The sequence below is a fragment of the Opisthocomus hoazin genome, chromosome 4 (genome assembly GCF_030867145.1).
Source record: "Opisthocomus hoazin isolate bOpiHoa1 chromosome 4, bOpiHoa1.hap1, whole genome shotgun sequence".
NCBI classification, from domain to species: Eukaryota; Metazoa; Chordata; class Aves; order Opisthocomiformes; family Opisthocomidae; genus Opisthocomus; species Opisthocomus hoazin.
In genome coordinates this window covers 63,215,825-63,240,216 of record NC_134417.1, presented here as the reverse complement: position 1 = coordinate 63,240,216, position 24,392 = coordinate 63,215,825, and the positions used below count along the sequence as shown (strand labels likewise).

At 40.1% G+C, this 24,392-nt stretch overlaps 1 long non-coding RNA gene across 9 annotated transcripts in view; it reads left to right on the top strand.

Moving 5' to 3' along the window:
* The first annotated feature begins 253 nt into the window (after positions 1–253).
* LOC142361177 (uncharacterized) overlaps positions 254–24,392 on the top strand; it is a 257,031-nt gene continuing 232,892 nt past the window's right edge. For all 9 annotated transcript variants that reach the window (XR_012763758.1, XR_012763762.1, XR_012763763.1 and 6 more), the window contains exon 1: positions 254–495. This is a non-coding gene — a long non-coding RNA (uncharacterized LOC142361177). The remainder of the gene's footprint in view (positions 496–24,392) is intronic.

Below are 24,392 nucleotides of genomic sequence, written 5' to 3'. Positions count from 1 at the left end.
TAGGAACTTGCTGTGCCTGTGGAGAGCTGAATCCTCCCTGCATGGTGAATGCTTTGAGGACCCGTGTGTTTAAAGAAACTTTGACCATGTTTGTCTGTATTGACCAAAGCTTCTAGTTAATGAGTAACAGTCCAAGAGAGGCTGTGCTGTCAACAGACCTTAGATGCCAAGAATAACCACATATATAATGGTACATACACAATTTTTCAAAATTACAGTGCGTACCAAACATTGGCCCTAACTCAGCTTTTGATGTTCTTGCTAACACAGTGGTAATCCCAGGGGTGTTGGTTTTTTTTTTTTTTCCTTTTAAAGACAATCATATCTCCTTTCAAACTGAGAAGCAGTGAACTTTGCAAGTTGCACCTGCACTGCTAGTGCGATTTACTTACTAATTTTATTAATTGGATGGTGCAGGAAAATCTTGCTGTTTGCTACTGCAGAAAATCCAGAAGTAACCTCTACAGAAATGTTTCCATGAAGGATGCTGTGCAGGTTAGATTTCAATCCTCTGTATATAAACTGTGTTTGTGATTCTTGCTTTATGGTGTCACAAAGTGTAAAATTGCTCTGAAGGGATTTCTAGATATTGTTGTTTCTTCTCATATGTGGAGTTAATCTTCTATCTCTTGGCTTTTTTTTTTTTCCTGGACTGATCTACCATTTCAATCTATTGTTCGGATGACGGAACATAGAATGTGATTGCTTGTGCTGATCAGAAGTACCTGCCAGTCCAGGTGGTATGGTCCCAAAGGACACGCTGTAATGCTGTTCTTAATATCTCTTTGCATGAGACCTGGAAACACTGTTTCTTGTCATAGCGTGCGTATAGGTGTATTTGTAAGTGCCTAGCCTTAGATATATTTAAAGAGAGGAGGGAACAAATCAGCATGTTTATGATGCAGCCTCCTTTGAATGGTGTCATTCAAGGAGGCTGTCATGGAATGGATGTCATTTTTGTTAGGTATTAATTTGTCATCTGCACTTACCAAAACCCTCTATTTAGCTCCAAAATAAACTTAGGTCTTGGTTAGGACTGCCCTTGTAGAGTGTGATTTCTGGTATGTATGTTCTGCTGCTGTCCTAATTGAAGTCAATAGGTGACTTCTGTGGGGGGTAGGGTTGGAGCTCTACTTACTGCAGTATTCTAGCAAATGCTGATGTGTTGCCACCCAAGAGTTCATAATAGATAATTAAAGACTAGTCTCTACACCTGATTCAAGTAACTATCATAGAGACTGGTGCTGCAGAATGGTAAGGGCAGGGAGCAGAAATGAAATGTGCCATTTTCAGGCTGCCCTTGTGAAAAGTGGCATCTATTATCAGGTGTTTCTCTGCTGATGTTAGGTCACTCATTTTTGAAGTCACAATGTCGCTTACATATCTCCAAAAATTGGGTCTTGCGTATTGAAAGCCATGAATTTAGAAACAAATTGATTATGAATTACAGACTGCTTTGGAAAATGTGTTTTGAATTCATGCTACTGATGGCCATAGTTAACTGCAAATACAAAAGAATGAAGACTAGTTGGAGGCTTCTTTAAAATTTCATGCTTGCTGCCTTTATCTTGCTTATAACATTCATAACAGCTATTAGGTTATTGCAGGCATTCAATCAGGTATGCTTTTAACTTGCTTATATGCCAAACAGACCTGCCTTTTAGGTAACAGAATTAACAGTTGAAGTACAGGTGCTAACTAGGACTAGTTGAATTTAACCATTTATTCCATTCACTACTTTCTTTCTAAAGAAGAGAGATGCAAGAATGACTCACAAAACTCGATGTCTTTGCCCAGGACACAGCAGGAACAAGAAACATCACAAAGTAGGTGAAATGCCAAGATAGAAATATTCTCTCCCACTGCCTAGTTCAGGGGAAGAGTTTTAGTTTGGTTTTACTGTACTGTGGCTGTCAGAGAGACCAGTAATCAATATACTCTTGCCTTGAGCCATTTCTGTGTTCTTCTGTATAAGGACTGCGGTTTTTCCCAGCCCTTATAAGGAGAATAAAGAGATAAGGCGTGCAGATGTTATTGTCCAATGCCCTATTCATTGGGTTTTTGTCCAGGAACCATGCATCAATGACTGTTATACTCTCTTACTGGAGTGTCTTTAGCGCTTTTTCTTTGAAACTTCTAACCAACACATTTTTCCTGGCATGAAATCATGTGAGATCAGTATTATACCAGACTCCACGCACCAGCCATCAATATCGTAGCAAATGAAAACTATGCCCAGCAGGACTGGTTTTGTTGCTAGAGATGAAGCAGCTGCTACTTCATGACTAGGTGGAATTTGGACACCAAGTTGTTATTTATAAGGATTAAAATATTTTAGAGAAAAGCAGGTTTCAAAACAGAATTATCTTCCAGTTAAATCACAGAATCACAGAATGGTAGGGGTTGGAAGGGACCTCTGTGGGTCATCTAGTCCAACCCTCCTGCTGAAGCAGGGTCACCTACAGCAGGCTGCACAGGACCTTGTCCAGGCGGGTCTTGAATATCTCCAGAGAAGGAGACTCCACAACCTCCCTGAGCAGCCTGTTCCAGTGCTCCGTCACCCTCAGAGGGAAGTTGTTCTTCCTCATGTTCAGATGGAACTTCCTGTGCTTCAGTTTGTGCCCATTGCCCCTTGTCCTGTCACTGGGCACTACTGAAAAGAGCTTGGCCCCATCCTCCTGACACCCACCCTTCAGATATTTGTAAGTATATATTAGGTCCCCAAATCAGGATCTTATGTCTATCTTCCTATGGATTCTGTAGGAGGACTTCTAGCTCAGCCTATAGCTCTCTTAGATTTGATAAAAGGTTGCTTTTTTCACATGAAAGATCTCAAACTGTACACTACTTATTAAGTCCCAAAATGTCTACATTTGGCAATTTGAGTAGTCCATTATAGTGTTCTTTTTGTTCAACTATTGAGCTTTTGGGGTGGCGATGGAGAAGAAACAGCCTAGCTGAATTTTTTTTTTTTTTTCCACAGAAACCTTTTTAATTCAGGAAGTACTGACTTTATATATTCAACAGCTTCAGTGGAAATATACTCAGTAAAGGTCTTTGCAGAAGGCAGGTAATTTGGCTGGCTTGTGTTTGATTTCCTGATGTAGCTGACAAAGCCATAAAGGAGTGCAATGGGAGGAAAATCCTAAATCTAGCAACCCTTTCCACTCTCAAAATTCAGGTGCGGTCTTGGCTAAAGTGTAGGTAATTCCTGATCTGTATAGACCATGGATCCTTGCAAATAATTTATTTGATTGTCTTTTAAGGCTTTTATTTTTTTTTTTTAAGGAAACCAGTGGAAATTTGACAGTAACTCAAGCTAAAATGTTTCTGTTTGAAAAGAGTTTTTTTTTTTTTTTTTTTTGTCTTTTTAAATTTTCAGGCACTGATGTTCAAAAATGTGTATTGAAAAAAAGACTTTGGGATTTTTGACGGATGCTAGTCAGGACTGTGGCACTGAACTCCTTGGCAGATGCAAAAACATGCGGGGACATGACCAAACTAGTAGGAAGAGATTTGGGGGATTTTGCCTGAAAGCGCCTCACAACAGCAGCTGCTGCTGGAACAGATGGCATGGTTTGGAGTCTGCTGGCTGAGGTAGCATTCCTTCCAGGGCAAAAAGTTGATGCTACATGATTCCCTGCAGTTTGAGAAAGCCTGGGTGCTTCTTAAATTAGCTAGCCATTGCCTGCGTGTTTGTTTATATATTGGCTTGCTTGTATTGTTGCAGAATAGCTCAGATGACAAAGATGACAAGTCTTACATATTTCATATATTACTTTATAGTTAATAATTGTACGAAAGCCATCTGCTGCAACAGTGAGCTACGAGATAAGAAACAAATTAAGTGAATGGTTGGATATCGTATGTGTTTTACGGCCAATGATTATATACAGTTCAAGAAGGAAAGAATTACTGCTAGTCAATGTATTTAGGCTAATTGCTACTTGCCTGTGTTCAGAGTAGACAAGATCTGAAATTGCAAGGAGCTAGTATTGTAATTTTGTATTGTGGTAACGCTGAAAAACTCCCTCACATGCTTAGTCCTACTGAGCTAAACACTGTACTGGCAAAGAGAAGAAAAGAAAGCACCTGCCTGAAATGCTTTCCAATCTGAAGATAAAGAGAGAAGAGCTGGAGAAATAAGCACGAGGTAGCAGGCAGAGAGCTCAAGATAGCAGTGGTATATATATGCTTAATATAATAGACACTGGTCACATATACTAGTTGCCTCAACTTTCTCAAATGTTAGATGTTAGCTTGGAGAATTTAAATGTTGAGTCTTTGGGAGACAATGAAAGGAAGGCAGTGCATTGGATTCTGTCCAGTGAAGCAGGGAGATGAAGGAAAGAAAAGGAGAGTCATAACTGTGGTTGAAGAAATGTTTTCAGGTGTGTAAAAGCATCTAAGAGTTGCCATACCCAGTCAGATAAAAGGCTTGTCTATCCCTGTGTGGTGTTTGCCAGATTTCAGCAGTCAGTAACTTAAGCAGTAATGCTTCTAACACTAATTTAGCAGAAGCATATGAGTATTCTTGGGAGTGAATAAGATGGATATGCTACAGAGGTTGGAAAATTGAAGATGGTAGGACAGAATGAAGTGAGTGACGTGACTGCAATACTGTTCAAGGCTAGTGTGCAAAATTCGGACTCCAGAAATTGTGACAAATCGTAAAATGAAATGTTCTTTTAAAATCCTCTTGTAAATTTTTACCTTATCGAACATATTTTTGAGAGTTTTTCTGCAGCTAGAAAAACTCAAGCCTTATCAAGTTTATAAGGTCAAAGCAAGATGCGTTAAAAATTCACACTGTGTGTGGGTGCACTCACGTCGGTTTTGAGTGTTGTTGATTTCAGCTGGTTTCAAAGAGGTTGTCGAGTTCTCACATGTAATTTAGGCCCTTCAATGTTTTGGAAAGACGCGTCTCTAGGGAGAATAGATAAATTGTACAACTTGGTCACAAGAGAAGCTTATCTTTCTTCAATAGCTAAATCAGCCATCTGTGAGCTGCAAATCCACAGGGAACCAGTCTTGCTTGCAACTAGGCTTCAGTCTGGTCCCACAGAGCTCCTTTGACCACATGACCTTATTTATGGCTTCTGTGTTGGTTATGAGCATGAATCAGTAATGATAATGGCAGGTATTCCATTCATATAGTCCCTCTTAGCTTGCAAAAGATGGGCAATCTCATATTTAACTGAACACATCAGGAATCAAAGATCACTTTTTTCCTCACCATTCTCACTCAGCCCAGTACTACTTTCCCTACTGCTTCTTAGACCACCAGCTTCTCTTGAAAGTCATTGCTGCTGCTCTTGCGATTCCCACATTTTAGCTTGAGGACATGCAGTGCCATTAGAGTTTTGTGCACAAGGTTTAAGCACCTGCTCTGTCTGCCTGTGCTTTGGGCCATTTTGGGTTATTTTTCTTGTTTTTCAGCAATCTTGTTTCATAAAAAAAATTTAAGGCTTAGTTATTTTAACTTCCACAAATCTTTTCAATGTTTAACCTAACTAATTTTGAACTGATGTTTGTTACGATAGTAAGTTGTCCTTAACTTGTTGGACATGTACGGAAAATTCTTATTGCTAGCAGATCTAAGGTTGGAACTGTTTCAGTAATTATGAAAAATGAAAAAATATTTTTCTGATTGCTTTATTAGTACTTAGATTTTAATTATTATTGGGTAAATATTAAAATTACAGTGCAAGTTCTATTATATTTAATTAATAGCTATCATCTCACTTGACACTTCTATATTCTGAAAAATATTTAGACCCACAAATTCCTTACAGTTCTTCTTTCCCTGAATCAATTATAATAAGTAATATGTGTGCTAATACAGAATCTTTTTGTCAAAGTAGCCTTTGTTGTGGCATTAAGATTAAAACAGTCTGAGACTTGGTGAGAACTAAGAGAATAATAGATGCAGATTAATGCCACATATCTATAAAAATCATAGAATCCTTAAGGTTAGAAAGACCTCTAACATCATGAAGTCCAACCACCATCCCACCACCACTATGTCTACTAAGCCATGTCCTGAAGTGCCACATCTACACGTTTTCTGAACATCTCCAGGGATGGTGTCTCAACCACCTCCCTGGGCAGCCTGTTCCAATGCCTAACCACCCTTGCAGTAAAGAAATTTTTCCTAATAGCCAATCCGAACCTCCCCGACACAACTTGAGGCCATTGCCTCTCATCCTCTCGCTAGTTACCTGGGAGAAGAGACCAACACCTGCCTCACTACAACCTCCTTTTAAGTGGCTGTAGAGAGCAATAAGATCCCCCCTCAGCCTCCTCTTCTCCAGACTAAACAGCCCCAGCTCCCTCAGCCACTCCTTGTAAGACTTGTCCTCTAGACCCTTCACCAGCCTCATCGCCCTTCTCTGGAAGCACTCCAACACCTCAATGTCCTTCTTGTAGCGAGGGGCCCAAAACTGAACACAGTGCTCGAGGTGCGGCCTCACCAGTGCTGAGTACAGAGTTCCCCACTCCAGCTGGCCACACTGTTCCTGATACAAGCCAGGATGCTGTTGGCCACCTGGGCACACTGCTGGCTCGTGTTCAGCCGGCTGTCAACCAGCACCCCAAGATCCTTTTCTGCCGGGCATCTTTCCAGCCATTCTTCTCCAAGCCTGTAGAGTTGCATGGGGTTGTTGTGACCCAAGTGCAGGACCCAGAACTTGGCCTTGTTGAACCTCATACAATTGACCTCGGCCCATCATCCAGTCTGTACATGTTTCAAATCAGCTTTGTATAGCTTACTATAAAAGGTTCACAGCAATTAATGCAACAATAATACAGTTTTTAATTAAATACCAGTGAACAACAAGTCTTCTAGTGTTTATTAATTAAAAAGTTTCTTCACTGGGTAGTTGATTATGATAGTCTGTAGAGATTTCGCAACCAAGTTTTCATAAATAAGTGGAGAGAGATATATATATATATTTATACACTCACCAAGAGGCTTCTAAATCTGATATTCTGTATATATATTTTCTTTCCATTCTTTTAAAGTAGAAAAAGACCAGATTGTAAAGAGGCATTTATGGGTATTTTGCCAGACCCTGTTAGAAATGCATGCCCTTTGACAGCACAGTGGCACTCCTCTTAAACTGGTTTTCCATTTACCAAAAAGTCATTAGAAGTTCTGCAGCTTGAGTGGAAAATATGCCGTCTTTGGGCCTAGCTGTAAATATATATTCTAGGCACAGGCTCTACAGTTTATATATGGTATAGGAATGTACATGATATTCACGTCCTGAGTGAAGAATGACAGAATTGTTTAGAAAAGATATCGGAAAGTAATCACAGACTCGAGGAAAATCCTAACTAAATCTTCACTGACTGGAAAAATGCAATCTGTAGTACATCTTAAATCACAAATAGAAAGAGATGATCTATGTCAAAGTATTTCACTATTATTTCATCAATCTGCTTATGCTTTGGGGAAGCTATGGACTTTATGTATTTCTGCAAGAGCTGATACTGTATGCTAAGAAAAACAGACTTTTTGTGGACTGGGAGTCCATACTGGAAATCTCACCTTTATCAGTGCTTGAATAAGTTCTCAGTAATTTACATTATACTTCGTGCATTATTTCTGATTATTCATTTCTACCTTTTAAGTAGATGACAGTGTTTGAAATATACAGATGTTCCGATCAAAATATAATTTATTCTTCTAACATTTAGTTAATTATTTAGAGTGGTTAGTGAAGAGTCAGAATCACATTTATAAAATAGATATTTTTAATGTGAATACCAAAAACCAATCTTCTGGGGAAAAAAAAACAGTATGGATACAGAGTTCCCATTTGATCAGGGAAAGAGAAGCCCTATTTCAAAGGAACATGGAAGGATGGAAGACCTGTTCTTTCAGGTAGCTGGACAGTTTAAGGTCAGTCTTGGATACAGAAGTAGTAGATGAGTTTGGCTTTGGAGGACAATGGAGATTTTGTACCTGGCAAGTAGTACTTACTCTTGAAATGTAGTCAAAATGCTAATCTGGAGAACCAGCCTCTGATATTTCTGCACATATCTTTGAGTATTGACAACTCTTTCTACTGTCCCTTTATTTCAAAGAATATTCAGTGAGTTCCAGCCTTGTCTTTGTCTCCTTTGTTGTCTTTTGTGTTTTTAGGTGTTCAGAAATGGTTTCAAAGGTTTGGTGACTGGGCTGAAGTTCATTGCTTGTCCTGACTATGTGATCTGATCTGAAATGATATCTGTGTAGGCACAGACCTAAGAGAATATCACAAATATGAAAGGCTAGAAGAGTGGATTTGAATATTAGCAAGAAATCATCCATGTGACCAAGAGCATTTGCGTTATGTGATGTCATTTAGCCTACAACCTTGCCAGCAATACTTTCTGGGCATGGAAAGAAAGTTATTTTAGAGCATCTAGACTTTGTTTTTACTCCATGACAAAGCCCAACAGAGCAACATTCATGGTCGGGCAGTGGATTTTGAATGGCAACACTGTAATATTTCCACATTTGGTAATGTCACAGTTGGGAAAAACACCTAAGGCATTTAAAAATGTATATGGTTATCTTTGTTCTGATATTATCCTTGTGATTTTCTGAAGTGTGTGAAAGCAATCTGATGTTAAATAAGCTAGTCTTTCTCTTGCGCTCTTTGGTAAAGATTACCTTCCCTGGCACACACGGTGGTTAACTCACTTTTTTGGCATTCATAGCAACCAACTCCTTGAATCTTTTGGGTATTTTGTGATGAGCAAGTGAATACCTGCTGGCTGTACAATGGTGTGTTGTGGTACTGCTGCTAGAAATAGTAGGTTTTTACCACTGTGCTACTTCTATGAATCTAGATCAATTATAACACAGCTGCCTGTTGATCTAATGTAAGATGGGCCTACAATAACAAAGTCTAAGTCCTACCTCCAAGGTGCTAAAGTACCTGAAAGTAGACCTCCCTGGAACCGAGAGTTCAGTTAGCTGAACTATTGAGACTTAACTCTGTGGTGCATGGTGGGCAAGAGAAGCCAAGCAAACTCTTACCTAGAAGACAAGCTCTGGACTTAGTCTTTGGAGCAAGGGCCACTGGTTGGTTTGTGCAGGTGTAGCACTGAAGTCCTGGTGTGTGCCTGGGGCTGCTGGGTGTTGCCGCAATACCCATGACAAATATTTAAGACATGAGAGCAATGCAGACAGATGAGTGCACTGGGTTTACAAATGTTAAATCACACCCACAAACTACTTTCACAGAATCACAGAATCACAGAATAACAGAATAGTAGGGGTTGGAAGGGACCTCTGTGGGTCATCTAGTCCAACCCCCCCGCCGAAGCAGGGTCACCTACAGCAGGCTGCACAGGACCTTGTCCAGGCGGGTCTTGAATATCTCCAGAGAAGGAGACTCCACAACCTCCCTGGGCAGCCTGTTCCAGTGCTCCGTCACCCTCAGAGAGAAGAAGTTCCTTCTCATGTTCAGACGGAACTTCCTTTGTGTGCTGCCTGACCTGGTGGCACATTCCAAAGGAGAAGTAAATGGATGTGGCTGAGGTGACCTATCTCACGTACTGAGTGCATATTAGTTGTACTGGGAAAAGAACAGCATATACTGCATACTTTTATTTAAGCCTATATGATGCTGAATAATTTTTTTTGTGTGTGTGTAATGGAAACAAAATTAATAAGTGCTGAAATGTAAAAATAATTAGCAAAATTATTAGCAGTAGAAATAATTTGGGGACTAATTTATGCTTCGCACCAAAGTGAAAATGTGCCCTGTACCCCTTTTTAATAATATCTTAATGTATATTTTAGAAATATCGCCATAATTTCCTACCAGCCCCTGTAACAATTCTGTGTTGTCGTAGATAGTAGAATTCCCGGTGCATAAATAAATATTCAGTTTTATGTAGTTGGCAGACCTATGAATTGTTTTTTCTAAGTTTACGAGTGGAGGAAGACAGATAAAACAGAATTGTGATGCTTTTGGTTTTTTTTTTTTTTTGACACTGTCTCCCATAACATCCTCCTAGGGAAGCTCAGGGAGTGTGGGCTGGATGAGTGGTCAGTGAGGTGGATTGAGAACTGGCTGAATCGCAGAACTCAGAGGGCTGTCATCAGCAGCACTGAGACTGGTTGGAGGCCTGTAGCTAGTGGTGTCCCCCAGGGGTCAGTACTGGGCCCAGTCTTGTTCAACTTCTTCATCAACGACCTGGATGAAGGGACAGAGTGTACCCTCAGCAAACTTGCTGATGGCACAAAACTGTGAGGAGTGGTGGATACACTGGCAGGCTGTGCTGCCATTCAGCGAGACCTGGACAGGCAGGAAAGTTGGGCAGAGAGGAACCTGATGAGGTTCAACAAAGGCAAATGCAGGGTCCTGCACCGGGGGAGGAACAACCCCATGCATCAGTACAGGCTTGGGGTGGACCTGCTGGAGAGCAGCTCTGCGGAGAGGGACCTGGGTGTGCTGGTGGACGACAGGTTAACCATGAGCCAGCAGTGTGCCCTGGCTGCCAAGTAGGCCAATGGGATCCTGGGGTGCATTAAGAGGAGTGTGGTCAGCAGGACAAGGGAGGTTCTCCTTCCCCTCTACACTGCCCTGGTGAGGCCCCATCTGGAGTACTGTGTCCAGTTCTGGGCTCCCCACTTCAAGAAAGATGAGGAGCTCCTGGAGAGAGTCCAGTGGAGGGCTAAGAAGATGATGAGGGGACTGGAGCATCTGTCCTATGAGGAAAGGCTGAGGGAGCTGGGCTTGTTCAGCCTGAAGAAGAGAAGGCTGCGAGGGGACCTAATATATGCTTTTAAATTTCTCAAGGGTGGGTGTCAGGAGGATGGGGCCAGACTCTTTTCAGTGGTGCCCAGCGACAGGACAAGGGGCAATGGGCACAAACTGAAGCACAGGAAGTTCCGTCTGAACATGAGGAAGAACTTCTTCCCTCTGAGGGTGATGGAGCCCTGGAACAGGTTTCCCAGGGAGGCTGTGGAGTCTCCTTCTCTGGAGATATTCAAGACCTGCCTGGACAAGGTCCTGTGCAGCCTGCTGTAGGTGACCCTGCTTCGGCGGGAGGGTTGGACTCGATGACCCACAGAGGTCCCTTCCAACCCCTACCATTCTGTAATTCGGTTAAGTCTAATCATTAATGAGAGTGAAAAAGAAAGTTTAAAAATCTCAAAGGCATTGCCTTGAAATGCCTTCCCTTCTTAACAGGCAATGAAACTATTTGTTCCGTGCTGATTTTTGAAAAGCAATGGTTTACTTTCACATTAAGTCACTACTCTGATATAGCACATATTTTTAGGGATTCACGTAGCCATACATTCAGCCTGGACACCCTGTTGCTTTCTGGCATGCTCACAGCAGGTGAGATCTCTCCAGCTGTGCATCTGATAGAGCCATTTGTGTCTTTCTGCACTCTAGGTGTAAATCCTGTCTCAGGAGAGGCAGAACTGTGTACCCGGTAGTTGCTCACTCATGAAGGAATGAACTGCTTTTAGGACAAGTACTATGGAGGATGTATGCATCTTTGTGGCTACAGGGCTGAGGAGATTTCTGTTTGGGTGTACTTTCGGGGACATGGGCAGAGGGACCCTTTTATTTATTTAACCTGGAAGCTACATAGATACAAAACTACATTACAGAGTTCATTCTGCTGATATCTTGTGAGGGATTTTCAGAATTCTGTCAACCAATGTCGAAATAAAAAACCCCAAACTTTTTGTTGTTTAATTTGGTACAGTGCACTGTGCAAGCTTCCATGTATAATTCTGAACCACTGTTTCGTTTAAGGCCATTAAAATGTGTGCATTCGTTCAGAAGTAACTTTCCAAGAATTCTGTCAAAACTGAGATGAGAGACTGACAAGTCATAGGTGGAAATGATTAAAATAATGCTAAAATAAAAGTTAAAATTCACTGCTAAGGTCACAGTTACAAGAAACTAAACATCAGAAAGCATAAACATAAGCAGTTTAAATATCAAGCTAATTTTCAAGGGCCTAGTGAATCTTGCTGACATATCAGAAAGCATCAAAGCATCAGGATAGTCATCAGTGCTCACACTGTGCCTTATGAGCAATCAAAGTAGACTCATTGAGAACTACCAAAGCATAAAGCTTCTAGTAAAGATAATCTGCCAGGCTGTCTTGGCTGGAGTAGGTGTGGTCTTCATCAGCCTCCAGCTTCCAAGCCATATGCAGTGAAGAAAAGAGCAGCTGTGATTTAAGCTGTTACCTCCCTTGTGCTGGAGGTTACTGCCCTCCTTGCAGGGTGTAATATGTGCCGTGGTTTAACCACTTGTTTCCATGTCCAGGCAGTTTTTCCTTCAGGGGAGTGGGGATCGGTAGCAGAGGGCTAGCAGAACACTGCTTAAACCTTCCCAGGAAGATCTTTCAGAGCTTGTCTGTCCAGAAACCTAAGACTTGATGGAGGAAGGAGATAAACAGTCTTCTGGGAGAAAACATAAACGTACCTTAATTTTACAGGAAAAGACTGAAGCTTTGACATTGTGGTTTCAATCCTGGCAATGTAATTTGGGTGTACCTAATATCTCAGATCTGCTTGTAAAGCTGATTTATCATAACATACCACACGCGTTTTGATGCCAGGAGAACCACCAGTAAAAACTTGGTACTTTTCAAAAGAGCTTGATATGGCTATTTACCCAACTCTTGTCAGTATTTTATGCTGTTTGGGCACTAACTGTCTTCAGTCCTTGAGCATTGTTAGGCTGTATTTCTAGTGCTGTAATCCAGCTGCTAGGTGGTTAACATAACATGATACAAACACAGATGTTTCCCTTTCTTTTGGGAAGAATAACACTCTTAATTGCAGCTGGAGAACCAGAAATATTGCCCATTATCAGCATCTCTGAGAGGTGGAGAGATTAGAACTAGAGGTGGTTGTTAAATAATTCAGACTAGCAAGAAATAAAGAAAAAAATATTTTATGCAGCTATACAGTTATTCTTACACAGATATGCTTTTAAATGTCTTTTTTATTTGAAGGATTATTTTTCAAACACTGGCCTAATAAAAACAGGAGTTTTTATTTCTGAGATGGAAACATTGGTCTAAAAATAAGATCTCACAAACAGTGCCAAACTTGCTTTGATACATTGAAGCTGTAAATATCTCACTGTATGCTCTTTTGTTTGTCGTCAGTCAGCCATGGAAACTTAACTTCTCGAGCTTTATTTTCCTCCACTAGTCCCCCGGCTTGGACTGGTGTACCCGTGGTCTGCATAACACTGAATAGTATGTTTCTCCTAAGGACACCAGTGAATTCTCAATGAAGCTTACAGTCAAATGTAAGAGTTTTGTAACAGGCCTTTTTCTATTGACGTTTTGACCTAGTAACCAAGAACATGAACTACACAGAATGAGTTTCTAGTCGCACAGTGATCTCAGAGAAAACAGTGCAGATGCAGCCTGAGATGCTTAAACAAAGTTGCTGTGTCAATTCTCTTCTTGTTTCTCTATGTGGAAGAGGACTTTTTTATTTAAAACATTTTTCTATAATGTGTTTTTTTTTAATTTAAGACCTTTAATTAAATGCTAAAGAAGCCATATTTTTACCTCATTTTGCCTAACGCTGTGAGTCATCCCACAACGAGGTGCTTTAGCTGTGCTGTGAGAGACACTTGCTGAGGTCTATGCCAGGAAGAGCTGCACGCTGCTGTTTACCTCAGTGTAAGATGTTTTATGCTCACTATGCTTTAAAGTTAGGATGGGTGTGCACCCTGCTCTCCCAGCCTAGTTTTTACAGGACAATGATTTTGGAAGGTCAAACTCATGGTAATATCAGGCGTATAAAGTCTGGTCACTTCATTCTGCTGTGAAATTAAATGAGATGCACAGTGAACATTTATTTGTACTTTAAGGCTGAGAAATCTGCCCCCTAGAAAACAGCTGCTTTTAAAATTTATTTTCAGATTAGTTAGCCATTGAAAATAGTTGAGCAACCTGGTCTAATTTGCAGGTTGGATCCAGCTTTAAATTTGGCCCTGCTCTGAGTGTGGGCCTGCTGCAGCGGTTCCTTCCAGATTAAACTATTCCAGGAGTATATGCACAATCAGGCTGATTCAATGATCTGATTAAGAATTAAAAAAAAATATCGTAAACTCATTTCTTCTTTTGCAGAACAGTTATTCTACTTTTTTAATATTCCATTTGTCATAGGGCTTTCTTTCACCATAGTTTTTACTTCAATAAAATGTTATCTGGCTAACCAGAAATACTGCAAATGTGCAGTGCTTCACACCAGCAAAAGCTACTAGCCACATTTCTTTCATTCTGTCAAGATTTGTTTCTGGTGAGGTTTAGTGCTCTGTGGATAGACACCCTTTTGCAGAACCTCCCCCCTTCCCAGGCCTCCTATTTTCTCTCTCTCAGATCTCTTTACAGAGGTTCGTGTACAAGCTCTCCTTAAGCCACTTCAGTTACAATTTATCTTTAAGCTTAAACTGTTTAAATATTAGATCATGGCTAACCTTTGTCCTCTGAAGCCGAGGCCAGTTATGGGGCCCCACACAGGCAATTGCCCCAGCAGATCTGCAGAGCAATGCTAGTGCACAGCTGGGAGTGGGTGCTGGTTTCTTATGCCCACATAGCTCTTAGCCCAGTGGTCTTCCACCTTCATCCTTCGCCCTACTGCAGTGCTTTCAGCTGCTGCTGTCTCAGCTGATTTCCTTGCACATCCGCCCTTGAGCAGCAGTAGCAAGATCATGCTCAGGATGCTGCTGCTGTTCACACATGAATTTAAACTACCCACGAAGGTCAATTTGTGTGGAAACTGTGAAGCAGAGCGGCTGAGCTGCGGGCAGAGGTTTTGCCTTTGGCAGTCTCGAGTAAAGAGACAGAGGAGCCAGCAGTGGGTGCAGTAGTATCTCCAGCCACTGCAGCTATGTACTTCAGTGGACATGTCCCAGACTCTTGGGATGACACCTGAAAAACAACTGCACTGCTGTTAATTTTTTAAGAATCTTCATTTCTAGTCTAAATGTAAAAATGAATTCGTAGCTTCTTATCTGTAAGACAATACTTTGAGGGAGAGACTGCATTTTGTAATATCTATAGCCATTGCTTTCTGCACAATAGAGTTGATTAATCCTATCTATAGTAAGAAATAAAACATGATGGTTGGGTCTGTACATTTCCACAAGTGATGCAAATCATAAGGTTTTCTGCAAATATTTATATTGACATACTATTTAATGTGAATGAAGTTGTATCAGTTTCAAGTTATCTTTTCCTCAGATGATTCTTCCTTCAAAAATAGTCTGGATCCAGAAGATGTGTCATTGCTGGATTTTGCTTGATGAGGAGCAATTGTACACCTAGATACTCCAAGACTCTGTAGCTCTTGAGTCCGGATGCAGATCAGCTTTATGCTGAAACATCTACCATTGTTCTTTTTGTACCCTGGTTTCCATGAGGAAAATTCAGATGTGGGCAAGAGACATTTTTGTCATGCCCCAGAAATTGCCCTGCCCCACCATATAAAATCAGGGAGTAAGAACTGCCAGACATGTCTTTGAGATAAACAGGTCGTCCATTTTTTTGTTCTTCCTTCCTTTGCAAGATTTTGCAGTGCAAAACCTGGCCTGTGTTTTAGATGTATTGTCCAAGTAACACAGTGTTGCCAGGTAGGAACATGCTAGCGTCTGCATGTCATTATCTCTTGATAGCGGAGAAGCACAAGCGTTGAAAGCTCTGAAGTTTTCAACAAATCTTGTCTTAACAACACAGAGTTGATTCTGCAGACTGAACACCAGAGTCCTGCACAACTCAACCTGCCAGGGGTTTATTTTGAGCTTGATGTACTCAGCAGATGAGACAGATTCAGGCTAGATATTCACCGAAGTACAAAGCAAAACTCACAGTCACCTGTAGGCATAAGTCAAAGAAAACAATATTTTTCCGTGATCAAGACAAATGAATGGGCAGCTCTCCTTATTGCTCCTACAGTGACTTTAAATCTGAAGGAGCTATGGGACAAAGCTGTCTACTTGTTCTGGAAAATGTGCCAGGTCTGGGCAGCAAAGAGTGAGGGTCAGGAGTCACGTAACAGGCAGTGAGATGTGAGTCCCATTTGCAGCATTACCGAGCAATTGCTTTTGTTGAACCAGGAAAGCAGAGCTTCTGTCTCGTCTCTTTAAGTGGAGTTGGCATGCTGCTTTTGAAATTCCAGCTCTGAGAGGAACTCCGTAGGTCTTTGTATTTACAATAGATTGAACTAAATCCCCAGGCTGTGTTACACAGCATGTTTAATTGCTCTGGAAGTTGATTTTGGCCCAGAGCCAACTTTTCCATCTCCCATTCACTTAAATATGACTACAAGATGTCTGTTTGGAAAACCATAGGTTTAGCAGAAACAAGGTCAGACTTCAACAGGCTGGAAATCATAGATCACCTGCACACAACCTTCCTTCTGCTGGGCACCTTGCAGCACTTGTGTCCTTTCTCCTCACACCCTCTCTAGCATCTCATGGGGAAAGTAAGTGCTAGCTTGTTAAAAATGTTTTTTAACCATTAATCTTCAGAGTCCAGCAGATGAATAATTAGAAGATGAAGTATTTTAGAAAGCGCAAAGCAGGAACTGTAACAATCTCTGTGTGAAAAATCATGAGATGTTTAGCTGAAATTGTTTTTTCTTTCCTTCACACAACTCGCCTTCCTCTCTTCTGGATTACTAGCTGTGGTTTCAGTCAATGCACATACAGAGGAAGTGGTGCCACAATATGGAGGTGCCTTTATTTTAAGTGCACTGTGCATATACAAAAAAACATTGTATTAGATGAAGCCAAAGCATTCTGTTGGATTGAGCCTGTGTTGGGGGCCTGCAATTTTGAAAATGAATTTGTGTCCTAGTATCTGGAATGTGTTGAAATTGGTTTAATAGGCTTAATGGACAAGTCTTGTGTGATCACGTTTCTTTCTTCAAAATGGGAAACCCAGCGGCACATTCAATATCTTTGTAGACTGCACACTACGTATTAATGAAAGACGAAAGCAAAGGCATATCTGACCACTGAGTTTGGAAACCTCTCTTGCCCTTGTTTATATGCTTCCTTTTTCAAAGTAACATTACTGAAGCCATTTCATTTCAGAGGACAGATAAATCATGAAGTTGAATCAAATATAGATGATGTAAAACTTTGTCAAGGTTATGGACCAGGCCTTCACAGGGCTTCCTTTGTATTCACTTGAATCGTTGATTGTTTTCCTGTTCCAGTGCCATTCTCTTTCCTTCTATTCAGGAGTTTTCTATTACCTTCCAGACTATTGTATGACTGTGCAAGTAACACAAAGTCCTTTGTATGGTAGAAATCAGGCACAAAATAAACACACCTTAATCCTGTACTCTCAAAACCTTCCTTCTTTCTGTATGTAAATACAGTTCCTATTAAAAAAAAAAAAAGAAAGCTTTGTGAACCCAATTTTGCAGTGTTAGCCAACTGGCAAACTCTTAAAAGCACTTGGAGCTTTCTTCCATGAAGTCCAGTGCCCCTGTAACAAAGCTCTGTTACTGTGAACAATTGCCCAGTAATGTGACTGTTCCAGTTTCCTATATTGACAGTCACGGTACTGACTTTCGCCTCTGTAGAAAAGGAAATGATAAACTGACACATGAAGTGGGGAATCTGGGCGTCTTAACGACACCAAGCTTGGGAATTTTATTCTTTGCACGTGTTTACTCAGCCCTTTCCTATTCTTGTATCCTGCGTAATAAAATAATTTGTTGAAGTGCTGTTTTCTGCCTTTCAGTTCTGCATGGCTATGCAAGGGCGGAAAAAGGAGGAAAGAGCTTTTTCCTTTGTGCAGGTTGCAGTCCTTCCAGTCTCTCCTGGCTGGTGTCAGCAGAGGCACTGCACAAGGAAAGGCAGGGGTCCCACCAGCCGCTGAGCACGTGAGGAAGCAGCTGTGATTTTCACTGTTCGTTCTGATTCATATCACTTGGCTTAGAGAGGGACAGTATGATCCTACTACACAGAACTACTTAAAACAGTAGTCTGGCCTCAGACATATGCAGGTTATCTTTTTGTTTTGTTTTATTTTGTTTTTTTTGTCTTGTCCTTTCTCTTGGAAAAGGTACAGTTTTTCTCTCTCTCTCCTCCTGCCCCCCCACTCCCGCACCAGTTTCCTACAGATTTATGAACAACTTGTCCATGCCTGACATAATTTAACACACTAATAAGTCATCAAGGAATTAGATTATGTTTTTATATAACTTGTGTCGTGTTCTGTACTCGCTAAAATTATGGGAGTACTCAGCATAGTTGCCTTAAGGATTCCTGAGGGGGTGTCTTTCTTACTGATTACATGATTTGAGTTCAGGGGTTTTCCTACTCCAGCTGCCAGAATTGTCTTGCGATCCTGAAACTGCTTGAGTCCACTCTCTTGGGTAACCTCTGGAATGTCAAGGAGCTTCTGCATTTCTCTGGGTACTATTTGGAGGGAAGGATAAACATGGGAAATGCCCATTGTATATGTAACACCAGCAAGAAGTTATCAGTTGGTTACTCTACCCCTGCTCTCCTGCTGTGGGTCTCTGAAGGGGTACACGGATTTTTATTTGATGATGGTGATTAAATGCCGACTTTGTAAAAGTCTTTTGTCTCTCTTGGGTTCATTGGTGATTTCAGTCTTTTAAACACCATTTGCTGCTCAGATGCTTTGTTGGGAGTTCATAATGCTGCGACCACAGTAACCAGAAAAAAGTGGCGTTTAGTGTATTTTCTTTGCATATACTCTTAAGTATTTGCATATGTTCTAAAGATATCAGTGTTGTTTTGTTAAAGAGAAGCTTCCTTTGGGTGAAATGCCAGGAATTCAATTTAGAAGAGTTTAGTAGAGGTGCTGTTGCAGATTACTGCGGCAGAAAATTGTGAAATGAGGACATGGGTGGTAGGAGTATGTATTCAAGAATAATACATTACTCTAAGAGTAAAGTAAAATAGAAATGTCTTATTTTGAAAAGCAACTGAAAAGACTTACCAAAGCCAGTTTTGTAATGTGTTTGGAGGGATTATAACTTGAGGTATAACTTTGAGGGTGAAAGTGAGTCCTGTGGAAAGAATTCCTGGTGTCTGAGTTCATGATTAGAGTCACGTTTTGGTTTTGCATTGATGATTAATGCAGGAGAAAATCTGGGTGTCATATATTCCTATACCCATCCAGTACAGTCCAGAACATATAGGCTTTATCTGGAATGTAAAATCACCTCTAATTAACCTTTGCACCAGCATACACATTCCTTTCACTTGTTCAAATGTAAATTAAGATAGCTCAGACTGGGATATTCTAAGGAGCTTTGGTGAATTAATTGTCCAAATCCCACAGAAATTAATTCTGGACAGTATTTAGTTATTGTGAAGTTCTTTGAACTCATTGTTAAGTAAAATGCAGTTCTGCAATTTTATTTTAGTTACAGCTCATGCTGACTGTTTAAAATGATTTGGACAATGAATTGGGGCAGTAACAACATCTAATTATTTTTTGTAGTTCCCTTTCTGTCTGTAGTTTTTCATTAAGATATCTGCCAGCTTTGGTTAACTGTATTTTGTTGTTATATTTCTAAAATTAAAAACAGTATCTTGTCCAAAACACCCCAAGTGGATGAGAAACTTAATCAGTGGAGGAAAAATGTATATTATAATTTTTCATCAATAAAACAATCTGAGTAAGAAATGAGATTAAGGATAATAGTTAATTTGTAGGAGAAAGAAAAACATTTCTATTAATAGTTTTTAACAAACTAGATTCTGTAAAGTCTGTTTCTTACTGACAGACAATGTAGAATTTAGGATATTTTTTGAGGACTTTTATATTAGTATGAAGATGGAGATGATAGGAGTGGTTCAGTGGAGACATCGGGAGGAATGCTTGGTTAGAAGCTAGGTCAGTGCCTGTCGGAACGGAGCAGCGACTTTTATGAAACAAGGTTATGTCAGCCATAAGATATGGTTAATCACAAAAAAGAGAAGGTTTTCCAGTGCCTAGAGGCCGTGTCAAGTGAGCCTTGTGGGCTTAGAAAAGGAATATGAGGTAGTTGTGATAACCATGATTGAAAAGTTGCTGAAAAAATCTGGATTTAAAGTTCAGAATTATACTTAAATTTTGGCAGAGTTCAGTAGGAAATATCTGTTCTTCCCTACCAATGCAAATGTTGTCTCTCTGTTGGGATAATAGCAGATGTTTGAGATCTTTCAAGACAGCTTCACAACCAGAGAAAACAAAGTGTGGAAGTATAATACATGTGAAGAATCATATATTTCACACATATACTTACACAAGACTTGGAATAAAGGGGGTCAAACCCATACAGACAGTCTTTTTTTTTTTTTTTTTCCTATTTTTCTAGTTGCATTTACCTGTTTAGTTTCCAGGCAGGAGCTCCAGCTACTGCTTTGGATACAGAGACTAATGAAAAAAAACAAAGCCTGTTTGTTGGGAGTTTTTCTTGTGGTTTTTTGTTTGTTTGTTTTGTTTTGTTCTGTGGTTTTTTTGTTTTTTTTTTGTTTTTTTTTCAATTCTTTTTCCACGGACTCTCAATAGAAGCAACTGACAACAAAATACATATTCCCAAGATTCACCACTTTTTCATAAAACTGTGTTAGAAAATGTTTTTGTAACACTGATGTCAGCTCCAGTACTTTGTAATGGGTTGAACTGAGACACCAAACACTTGGAAATAAATCCTCTGTATCCAGCGACTAAATTCTGAAGTCCGGCTTTCACAATTGAGTTTGAAACATTCTGGAGAGATGGATTTGCTTAAAAGTAAGTCTCTGGAGTTTTGTTTTGGCTCAGCATATTTATCCAGACAGAACTTCCAGACCTTCGAAATTTTGCCAGGCATACTTTAAAACCAGGAAAATGGTGTTTCATTGTGCATAACATTTAGTCTTATTTTTGTTTATTATTTGCTTAAAACTGATAGTATGTTCGGTGCAGTGTAAGATGTAGATACCATGCTATTTAGCCTGAAGAGTTTATACTATGAAGACCAAAATAAACAGCTCGAGGTATTCCTGGGGTTTAAATTAAGAACAAAATTAAACTAATGTTCTCCATGGCACAAGAATTCATTTAAATTCACACATACAGAGAGAGAACGTCCACATTCTAGCTGCATTTAGTTACAAATATCTCAGTCAGAGAAATGGATGGATGAATAGTATTTGGCTTTTATTAGAAGCCTCCATTCTGCACATCCCCCTCATTCCTGCCTCCACTCTAACCCCCAGCCCCCCCTTTAAGGTGAGAAACCTTTGCTACAACTCATCCCCTATTAAAATAAACTACCTTCCTGCTGAGGGGAAAAAAAGTGCTGCAGAAACTGTTAATGATGTTCTTAATTTATTACAAAAGTTTTAAGCAGTGTTGAGGTAGAAGGGATAGCATGGAAGGAATAGAGTGCCTAATACAAACTCTGACTGCCAAAGGAGACAATTTTACATGACTATGGTAGAAACGCAATGAAAGTGGGAAAATGTATTTAAACCACTTGTGTTATGAAATCTTACATACTATAAAGGCTTCAGATTTCAAACAACATACATCTCTATAAATGTATCAGCATCTATATTCAAATAGGGTTTACTCTCTTTTTTCATCTCTAGCACTGTGGCAGGGAATAGAACCAGGGTTTGCAAAAATTGTGTATCTTACTACCTCTGTGATGGTTATTTTCTTTTCTCATGTATTGGTGCCAGATGAAAAGGGAATAGAATTTTTATTGAAAAACTGGGATCACCTGATCAGATAAGAATCAGATGGATAAACATAAAAATCCTTCACCATCAGATCTAAAAAGTATGCACAAAGACCAAATCCCTTTTTTTTTATTCTCCCTGGGCTTACTTGGTATCTTCAGTGTGCTTTGCTTGAAAATCTTAGCAAAATCACTACACAGCGTAAAAAAGCAGTGTAAAAAGATATTGTGAGCCCCAGAATTACCTGTGTTTTTATTTTTTAGTTGTGCCCATCATCTGGGGAGGTCAGCCTCTCCCTTCACACAGCAGCACTCCCTTGCCCTAGGCTCCTGCCAGCCCTGAGAGGTGTCAGTTTTGAGTGAAGTTGGGGTCATGCATGTGGAATCCCTCTGGGGAGGCCACCATAACTGAGAGGAGATTTTGAACATAACTAAAAGCTGTTTGGTGCCATCACCAGGCCTGTAGCTGGTTGGGTTTGTGGTGCACAAAAGTCACTTCTAGAAACCACAGTCCTTTCTTATCTTCTGTTCAGCCTCTCAAAGAAATGCAGCACAAGAGAAGCTAAGGCAGGTCACTTCCAAATGCTTGCGCAGCAAGGGAGTACTTTGCTTTGAGCTTTATCTATTTCTTAAAGCAGTTTAAAAACTAAAATCAAAGTCAAATTGTCTAGCCTTAAAAAGGAGGAAGTCCGCTTGAAATTCCCCTGTCCTGAAGCAGAACTTCAAGCAGAGTATTTTGCCACCAGCACAGAATGTTGTCAGAGAGAGGTTAGAAAAACCTTTTCTTTTTTTTTTTAATTAGACGGGTTTTAATTTTCTTTTCTATTTTCTTCAATCATGAATGTCAGTCTCTTGATGTTTTTTCTGGATAATAGAAAAGCATTACAGTCTATGATAATAAGCTTTAACTAGTCCACATTAAAACGCCTCTTAACGATAATTGGTTTGGCCATGGTCAGTAACTGAAGAAGTCTGATCCTGTTCATGCTGTTTGTCTTTATCCATTTAATTTTCTTTTAATTGTGGGAAAGGCAATGATCTGATGAGTGCAGAGGCTGGATATTTGGACTTTTGGGTTGCTTCCAGATCTGCAGGCCTTTTTATGGGTAGCCTTGCGGGAAGATATTTGCAGATACAGAATGCTTGTAATTCCGATTCATGGGACCAATAGGTACCCAGCTTCTGTAAATGCTAGGGCTTGATATTTAGTGAACCTCAGTTTCCTCAGCTATATAATTTAGACCATAATGTGTGCAAGTCTCACAGAATGAGTAATTAATTAATGTTTGCAAAACATGCTGAGAGCCTCTGTTGAAAAATACTGGGAATATGCATTCAAATCATTGTTCATGTTGGTGTGCATTCTTCCAGGATTTCAGCTTCCTAAATGCGCAAGATCAAGTATAAGAGAAAGTTACAGCAGTTTTCAAAGTACACAAACTCTGAAGAAAAACATAAAAAGGACACTGGAAATATTACATTTTCATGGCAGCTGGCTGAAGAAAGCTTCACTAATGGAGCACTTTGTGACCCTCATATTTTTTCTCTACTGCAAACTATTCATTGAAAGCAGCAGCCTTACTGCACATAAACAAATCAGTATCTTTCCATAGCTGAAGGATGCCGGAAGATATAAGACAAAGCCATATACCATCAGAAAAGAGAAAAAGAAAACACAACAAAGCACTCCAAGCTCCATAGCTAATGGAAAGAGTGCTGGAGATGGCAAAGTGCTCAGCTGCAAGCCCAGGGGCATAGTGGGGTTGTAGGCTAGAGATTCACCATGCTTGAGTTATAGCATGTGGACTTTAGCTAATATGCTGTTAACATAGTGCTCAGGGCCAAATTCACTCTCAGTAATACAACTTCAGCTGAACAATGCCCTGAGGACACAGAGGTTGGAAGGGGGCAATAGCCCAGCACATTTCTAAGTGTTATGAAAATAGGGGAGTGCTGCTCATGTTGGGAACTACTCTCAGGAGAAGATTACACAAATATAAAAAACGAGATGTAGAGCTCTCCTAGAGCCAAGTAATTAGAAACTGCAAATCATATCTGGCTCTTTGGGGTGTCTTTGTGCTCCAGCTTGAAGTGCTTTTATAATGCAAGTGTTACAAGAAATTTAGAAGCCTGTTTTTCTGCTTTCTAGCCACATAAGGTCTCATCTGGGACACAGTGAAGTGAATATATTGACCACCTCTGGATTTCATAGGTTTTGGATTAAAATCCTAGTGCCAGGAAGAACTGCACAGAATAAACCTTGCAAGGGCAGAGAAGTACTGCACTACTGTACTTCAGGAGAGAAGTAGGCTGTGGAAAAATATATTGAAGTAACATTGAGTGCTGTTCCTAGTAAATATCCAAGTGCTTCTCCTGTTGTCATCCATTCTCACAAGAAGTTTCTTTCTTCCTTATATATTGCACAGATTTGTTAATTAGATACTGTTTGTTATAACTCTCTTTGCAACTGTATTTTAAACCAGAAAAAAATTATCTGGAATATTCAGTAAAACTCAGGCAATCTTTACAATGACTGATATTTTAGATTCAAGAGAAAACATAAATCTGTCATTTGTTTTAGCTGGCTTATCAAGTGTTAGGATTCAGATAAACATTTTATTTGCTATTTAGTGGTCTGCCTGAAGAGCCTGAGAAATGAATTGCCTTTTTTCCACCTTCCCCCTACTCATGA